The sequence below is a fragment of the Pseudopipra pipra genome, chromosome 3 (assembly GCF_036250125.1).
Source record: "Pseudopipra pipra isolate bDixPip1 chromosome 3, bDixPip1.hap1, whole genome shotgun sequence".
NCBI classification, from domain to species: Eukaryota; Metazoa; Chordata; class Aves; order Passeriformes; family Pipridae; genus Pseudopipra; species Pseudopipra pipra.
In genome coordinates, this window is record NC_087551.1 from 25,889,841 (window position 1) to 25,897,749 (window position 7,909).

Genomic DNA, 7,909 nt, shown 5'->3' on the forward strand with positions numbered 1-7,909 from the left:
CACAGAAATCAAGTCTTTATAGTTTAGACATTAGGGTGGGTGTGTTGTTGCAGCAAACTCACCTCAATCCTCACTCTGTGGCCAATATTAGGGAATTGCACCTATATATGTGTAGTTCCCTCTTGGCTTTAGAGTCACAAAGTCTGAAATAAAAGAATATCTAGTTCAAAACCACTGAACTGTGCAACTAGATCATAATTTGTCAGGGGAAAATAGATATACAGATCAAAATTCCCCATCCAAATAAATTCCTTTAGAAACTTTGTAAGACAGCAAACATAAAAAGGAAAGGGAGTTCTTTTTTTTCTTTTTTTTTTCCTTTTTTTCCAGCATCTATGAGACAGTCAGAGCACACAGAAAATTGGTTTATTTCTGCTCAAGGATGAATACATTAGACAATACTACATTGCTCAAAAGGATCAGCATTTTGAGAGTCCCAAACCAAGACCAATTTTCTGTTTTCTCCATTAAGAAGACCAGGAATCTTGTGGTCTCTTTTCAAAGGAATGTCTTTGTCCAGAATCTTGCCTCAGAGATTTATTTTCACTATGTTATTTAGAACAGAACACTGGAATGACTTCCTAATTTCTTTAGCAAATCTGTTCTTAATCTACTTTATTCCAAGCATTTTATAGACAGTTTCTTACATGATGTTCTGAAGTTCTGTAATTACACACACTCTGGTCAAACTTTCTCTTGACCAGAAAAGACTTGCAGTAATTCTAGTAAATCGAAAGGAAAAGTTTGGGGAATAGAGTAGGTTGGTTGAGAAGATAATTTACTGCTTTAGATGCGATTTCTGTTCTAACAGTTGCTATGGATAATGTACTTGCCCCTCACAGAGAAGTGACAAAGCCTGTCTTGTAGAAGTTTTGTATAGGTGTTTGTTTTTTTTTTGCCTGGGGTTTGGATTTCACAAGGCTAACTAGATTGCCCTTGTCTAGGAAATGCAGGGGGTGAACCCAGATGGTATCTGTGTGCAAACTGCAAAGAGTGAAAACTGGGGAAGGATAGTGGCTGAAAAACAGGGAATAAAACCAACTGAATTAGATGAGTGGGCAAAGTACAAAAAGTTAACAAGAAGTCATGAAGTGGCATGACAAAGGTAACAAAGGTTGCTTTTCACAGGCAAAGGTGTGAGTATTTTGAGGGAAATGTCAAATGGATTTGGATCTTTCTTCTAGAGTCCATTCAAAGCTTCCTTCAGCAAGTTTTTCTCTCTTCCTCCTCAATGGAAGTCTTATAAGAATTCTATTAGCTACAGAAAATTCCTCTAAATTCTTATTGCTAGAAATATACCTGTATATGCAAGAATAAAGAAATTATTTCAAACAAGTCCAGTACTAGATGAATAGCAAGTAAAAATAGCACAACTTGCACATTCTTACTAAGAGCTAGCTCAGCAATCAGCAGCACTGCCTGAACAGTCAACTATAAAAGTTCCCATTTTGTGGTAACCTGATTTGACTGTTTCCTCTACCAAAATGTCCTATTTCAGTGACTTAAAATGTACGGGTAAGTCCCATATTTTGTGCAGCTGAAAGTGCATATACACTGAAAATCTGGGTAAATGTTAGCTACTGAGGGCAGTAATGAGCCTCTTCAGAGGAAACGGTGCACTGTTCCTGTCGTCATGGTGGAGGAGGAAGGAACAAGGAAAATAGAGACTCTGCCACATTCAAAGTAAAGATCTTTCGATGGTAAGACTTTCTCGCGTTTTATCTGATGTCCATATTTACAAAGTTGAGCGCATGTGGTTTCACAGAAATGTTCAAAAGGGAAGATAGAGGCGATAAGCAGCACATGCATGACCAGCTTCCTGTGTTTGTTGAGAAAGGTGTGCTGGCTGCCAGGCCAGGCTGGTAGGGCAGCAGTGAGAGCTGTGGCACACAGTTGGTGACACCATCAGAGCTGTGGCAAGAAGCTGGGCGTAAGGGCACAAAATGCACACATGTACATGAGCCCAATCGGAGTCCAGTGGCAGTTAATGTCCTTGCTACTAAGTTGTGTCATTTGCAGAGCAGCATTTTTTTTTATACACATTAATGTTTACTACTCTATCCTTATGGTATTTTGAACATTTTCTGTGATAAAGAGTGTTAGATTTTTTAAATTTTCTACTGTCAACATTTTAGTTTTCACATCTAAAAAGCACACACATTTCCACACAGGGGTGTAATCTCTGCTTGATTGTTTACCATTCCAGTGCTATACCCTTACTTATCTGTTCTCTTTGGCTAATGTGGCTTGATGACTTCACTCTGTGTTTTCCCTTTTCAATTGTATACATCAGATAGAAGATATTCATACTTCCCTTCCATCATGTGACACATTTTCATAATGCAGAGTGATAATGTGGCAGACTTATTTTTGCAAAGAATTAGCCTTGATCTACTCTCTACCATGTCTTAGAAACTAGCACTAATTTTTACAGTACAAATTAGGGAATTCAAGGTATGGATGGCTTGAAAATACTAAATTCTATGTGTTAAATTTCCTTAAAAATTCAGTGCTCGATCTGAAAATTCATTTGTTATTTAAGGGTAATTCCATTTCTGAAATGACCTCTTTAAAATTGTATCTGCTTCATCTCTGTGCTAGCCTGGTCTCTCTGATATGACTGATGCTTTGGAAGGCATTGCCGTGAAAGGACACTATGTTTGCAGCAGTGTACTTAAAAGCTAATTATCATCCATCTTCTCTTTTACAGCATGTGCTGGGATAAACAATGGGGAAATCAGAGGCTTATGGAGGCTTCATGGAAAAGAGGTGAATCAGAGTTTCACTGAAAACTTTTTGAGGTTGCTAGGCTGCAATTTTAAAGGTGTTCAGTGTTGCAGATAAATGTATTCTTAGCTTTCTGTAAAGAGCTTAGATACCTTAACTCCACTTACTTCAGCTCAAGGTGACTGCTTTCAGACTCCTCAAAACTGCAATAGGCAACTACTTGAATGTTAATATACCCTTAAAAATCTGAGCCCCAGGCCTTGATAACCAGTAGTCTTAGCCTGCCAGCTCAATTCAGTCTTGAACTCTACTGTATGAGTGTAGCCTGCCTACCCACTAGAAGTAGGTCATTACCACCGATCTGAACAGCAACTCGGAAGTAATGAATGGGAAATATCTCTCTTGGCCTATATTTGTTGTTGTTGTGACATAGAGGTAAAAAGCTAACCATACCTTTATAACCTTATTACCCTAGCCCTCCAGTCTTACCATCCTTCATACCTCTAATTAAGCATGCGAAAAATAAATATCTTACTGACAGTCTTTCCTCAGGCTTGGTAGGAGTGACCTGACAACATCCAGAATATTCCTATGAAAAAAGATGTTGTGCAACAATTTTTCATTCAAGGATTTTTTTTAATTGTAAATAGGTATTTTTTAGTTTAAAAAAAAATTACAACATCTGAGCTAGGATCAATGTGTCTGAAACTACAGCAAAACCTACACAATCTGGTTACAATAAATAAAATTTAAAAAAATTTGCTAGCAATATTTTTTAAAAGGCAGAAGAATTTGTGCTTTTAAGATTATATCAGTTAAAGATCTAGCAAGCAAAAATGTTTTTGTTTTCCGTTCCAACTGAATCATACATTATTTGGGGTAGAAATTTGGCAGGCAACTCTGTTGTATTATCTCTACATTGTGGCTGGACTGATTTCTTTATCCTTTTCTGATAGATGGATGTCTAGCCGAGCCCTGAATATCTTCAGTGGTGCTGATTCCAAAGCTTCATTTGGCAGCTGGTTTCCTTGGCTATGAGTTCTTATGTTTATAAACTTTCCCCTGATATATAATTCTAATTTTTCCCTCACAATGCTTAAAGCTGCTTCTTTCTTGTTTGCTTGCTTGCTTGCATTCTTAAGTAATGAGAATAATCCAATATTTTCTCTTTTTCTTTTACTTCTTATTGCAGAAAATAAGAGGCCACTTTAAACTTCCTGGAATTAACACAATTGAAGTAATCTCAATTCAGCATCATACCATGGGCCTTATTTTGCAAGCCTACCATCACTTTTCTTACAGAGCTCAAGATTTAGACAACTTTTTAAAAACAGATATCTAAAACCAATTACAGTACTTCAGGACATGACCATAAATGACCATAAAAAAGACTAAAGTTTTCACTTCTCATTATGTATATTTCCAAGGATTATGTTGTATAAATTGTTACACTAGCTGATTGTGTGGACCTTTCATCATGCTAGAAAATGTAAGAGTTTGCAGAGCTGAAAAATATCATTGCTGTGAAGAGAATTACATTGATTTTTGATACAACAGTTGGAGAGACTAATTCTAATCAACAAAGAAATTAAATAGTAGATCAGCATCAGTGTTAATCCCACTGAACTGGGAGGTTGGTGTCTCTGTAACCACTACAGTAAAGTCAAGGAAGGAGAGATTTATTTTAGAGAGTAAAGACAAAGTAAGAAAAGGACAGCAGGCTGTGAATTACTACTTTTGAAAAGGAGATACTTTTAGGAGCTGATGGGGGGCCCAAAACTGTCTTAAATGTTTTGGGAAGCTTTTCTGCATTAGAAAACTAGAGCAGATTGTTAGCCAAGTAGCTTCAAGCTGCATCACTCATTAACAGTTCGTGGCTGAGGACCTTGGGATAAAGGAGGCTGAACTGCATCCTGAATGTAGAGAAAAGTGAAGTGATCTAAGTCCTATCTTTCCTCCAAACAATTCCCACCTGCTAATGGTTTCTTCCACAGTATGTGCAGAGTTTTGTACATTCCCGCCCAAGATGCCTAGTCATGGTCCTTGGTGCAGTATAGTACATCTTTTCTGGATAAATTCCATTAGGTGCATTAGAACACAGAAGCCTTTTGGTAGACCTAGCTGTGGGTTGGATTTTCACAAAATCATCATTAAATCAAAAGTAGTAAGTATCTGATAGCTTTTGGCAATTCCTCTAAACACCTGTTTATCCTGTCTTTGAACAACTCACTGTAAGTGACTGGTCATTGCAGCTTCATGGGTCAGACAACAGGATGCACAAACACACAAGGAAAGATGGATCAGGATAGTATGACTCTGGGAGTCTTTTCTATTAACAGGATCAGCACTTAGTTCTGACTGTGTTTGCTCAAGCTTTCGGACACATCACATTCTCATATGACTACTGGGAGCTGTACCAGAGTCTGTTCCATGCAAACATTAATCTAATTTGCCAAGGCATTCTCACACTACTAACCTGGCAAGAATCTTTCTAGTTACAATGTAATCATTTACATTTTGTCAGTAGTTACACACTACCAAATGTGCCGAGACCATTCAAATATTTTTGACCATTTCTCTAGTTCAGTTCCAACCACGTAAAGTAACTCAGCCAAATCCAATTATAAAAGAACTGCTTCATCTGGCCATTCATCCCTTGTAGTGACAATTAAATAAGTTGTTTTAGAGTAGGAGTGTTATGGCCACTAAGCAGAAAACTCACAACTACCTCAGAGCTGACCTTGTTTGCCTTTTAGCCACTATGCCATTTCCTCTGAGCTGTGAGCCCTTTAACTGCTGCATATGCATCTGGATCAGCATGTTCAAGGAACATTTAGTTCTTCTTTTCATTGTAGGACTGTCACTTTTAGAACATGAGAAATGTGGTTCCTTTTTTAAATAAAGGAAGTCTGAGTAATTCTGTGAAGCCACAAAGACCAAACTCTGTATACACACTTATTCCAACACCTTACATCATTTCAGGTTTTGAAGTTCTGATGTCCAAAATAACATTACTAAAATGATAGCAATTTTAAGATGCCAAGTCCATCTAGGAGAATTGCTTTCCTGACACTGAGGACAAAATTTCCCAAATCAGAATAGTGCACTTGCAAGTTTTCTTGAGAAAACAACAATTTGTTGTGCCTCCATCTGTCTACTCAATAATTTGCTGCTAAGCATTACCACAAACCACTTGGCAACATTGCTTCCATGTTGAAGAGCCACTAGATACCATCTGACACTGAGAAAAGTTTGGACCTACTGGGATACCTATTTTTGCATTTAGATTTGCACCTCCCAGTGGATCATAACTGTAGGATACCACATACCTATGTTTGCTGCCTGGAACATGTAACTGCAGCCCTTGAAAGAAGCAGACAGAAAAGCCTGCTCTCTGATTGAACCATCCTCTCAGGCATAACTGCATTAATGTGCAGTCTAGAGGAATGCCACTTTGAAATCATTCCTACATAAAATACTTGCATGGCCATTACAAAAGCTAGCACTGCAGCAGGAGACCTCACGCTCCTGGGCTGCTGCTGCTGCCTGTTACCATTCAGGTAGTATCAGGTTCAGCCAGTACCAGAACGTTGAAGCACAGGCTTCAATGAAAACAAAAGTTAATCACAGTGACCTTAAAGAAGCAACTAAGGACTATCTGCATTGAGGTGGCCAAACCTCTGGCAGTACAAGCTATCCCCCTGAGCCTTGCAAAGCAACAGTGTATTCACTACATGCCTTAGAAAGCCAACAGACGTATGGGAGATCCAGGATCAAATAGCAGGAGAAGATAATCAGCTCACCACCGGTACATAGATATGTAAATGCTGAACCTGTCAGGTCCTGGGACAATCTGTCAGCATCCATTGCAGCAGCAGATGTGGGTGCTAGTACACCATGCTGTTCCTCACTTTCTGAGCAGGACACCTTGCTGGGAGGCTTAAAGTGCTCTTGAGATGGGACAGCCAAACTTCAAGTCCTACTGAGTCACAGCCTACAGACTCGCTCCTACTTCGATATCACATTTAAGGGCAATGACAGTTCTAAGGCCAGAATCCCTTATTAAGCAAAGGGAATACTCTCAGTGCTTTTTGAGGTTCAGGAAGACAGGACCTTGCCACCTTTAGACCAAGCCAGTTAAATATGGTGACATTTCAGGCATGAGCAGCTTTTTTGATATGATTTGAGGATGACAGTATGTATGTTTTTAGGTAGGTGAAAGAAAAACAATTAAGCCAATTAATTAATTTCCTGAATGCTGCCTAGTACAGCTCAGGAGAACCAAATTCTAATTTGAATGAAGGGTCAGGGAGACTAGAAGCCTTGTTAATACAAATACCTACATAAAGTCACTAATGTAAATGAAATAAATTGCTGACAATACTTTCAATTCACAAAGAACTTCATAGATGTGATTTTAAGAGAACCTAACTCTGACCATTTAAGTTTATGGTAAAACTTTCACTGACAACTGCAGAAGCAGGTTGAGATTTCACAGAAACTTCTTTTAAAGAACTTTTAAACTTTCACCTCACTGCTTTAAAGCATTTTGCAAGCACATCCACCTCGGAGGTTTTATATATCTGGTAAAGATAAAACATATGCCGAAGAAATAACTGGTTCTAAGCCACAGAAGAAATCTGTATCTGAGCTAAAAATTGGACTCAGAACTGATATCCTGTTCTTCTCTGTGGCATGGGAAAATCTTCTCACTGAGTTTTCAAGACCACAGGACAGAAATGTTACTATCTATGAGTTAAAGCTGTTTGACTTGTTTATGAAGAAGTGACCATGATGATACTTGTAGCTCTACAGTTTTCCTTATTACAAAATGGAAGATAATTCTTATTTTAAAGTGTCCATTACAGTTTAGTTAGGCTGAACTTTAAGTGTTTAATGCACTTCAAGTATAGATCATAGATACTGTAAAAAATCTAACTTGTTTAACCAAACCTTTCAGCTGTAATGTTCAAATATTGAAGGTAAAAAGATCAATAGACACAATAGAATCACAGAGAAAACACTTCAAGTTTCCTTACTATTTTATACTACAGAAATCAGAAAGGTGAACAGATTCTTCTCCTTGAAATGCTTAATATTCTCTCTGAAAATAAACAAAACTTTTATAACTACATGGGTGATTTTCAGCATGTGACATCTGATAAATGTAAGTTCTTGGGGA

General features: G+C 37.9%; 1 long non-coding RNA gene across 1 annotated transcript; it reads left to right on the forward strand.

Moving 5' to 3' along the window:
• The first annotated feature begins 1,463 nt into the window (after positions 1-1,463).
• On the forward strand, positions 1,464-4,134 carry LOC135411130 (uncharacterized). The gene is made up of 3 exons (XR_010428998.1): positions 1,464-1,700; positions 2,711-2,769; positions 3,920-4,134. It is a non-coding gene; the product is annotated as an uncharacterized LOC135411130 (long non-coding RNA).
• The last annotated feature ends 3,775 nt before the right edge of the window (positions 4,135-7,909 follow it).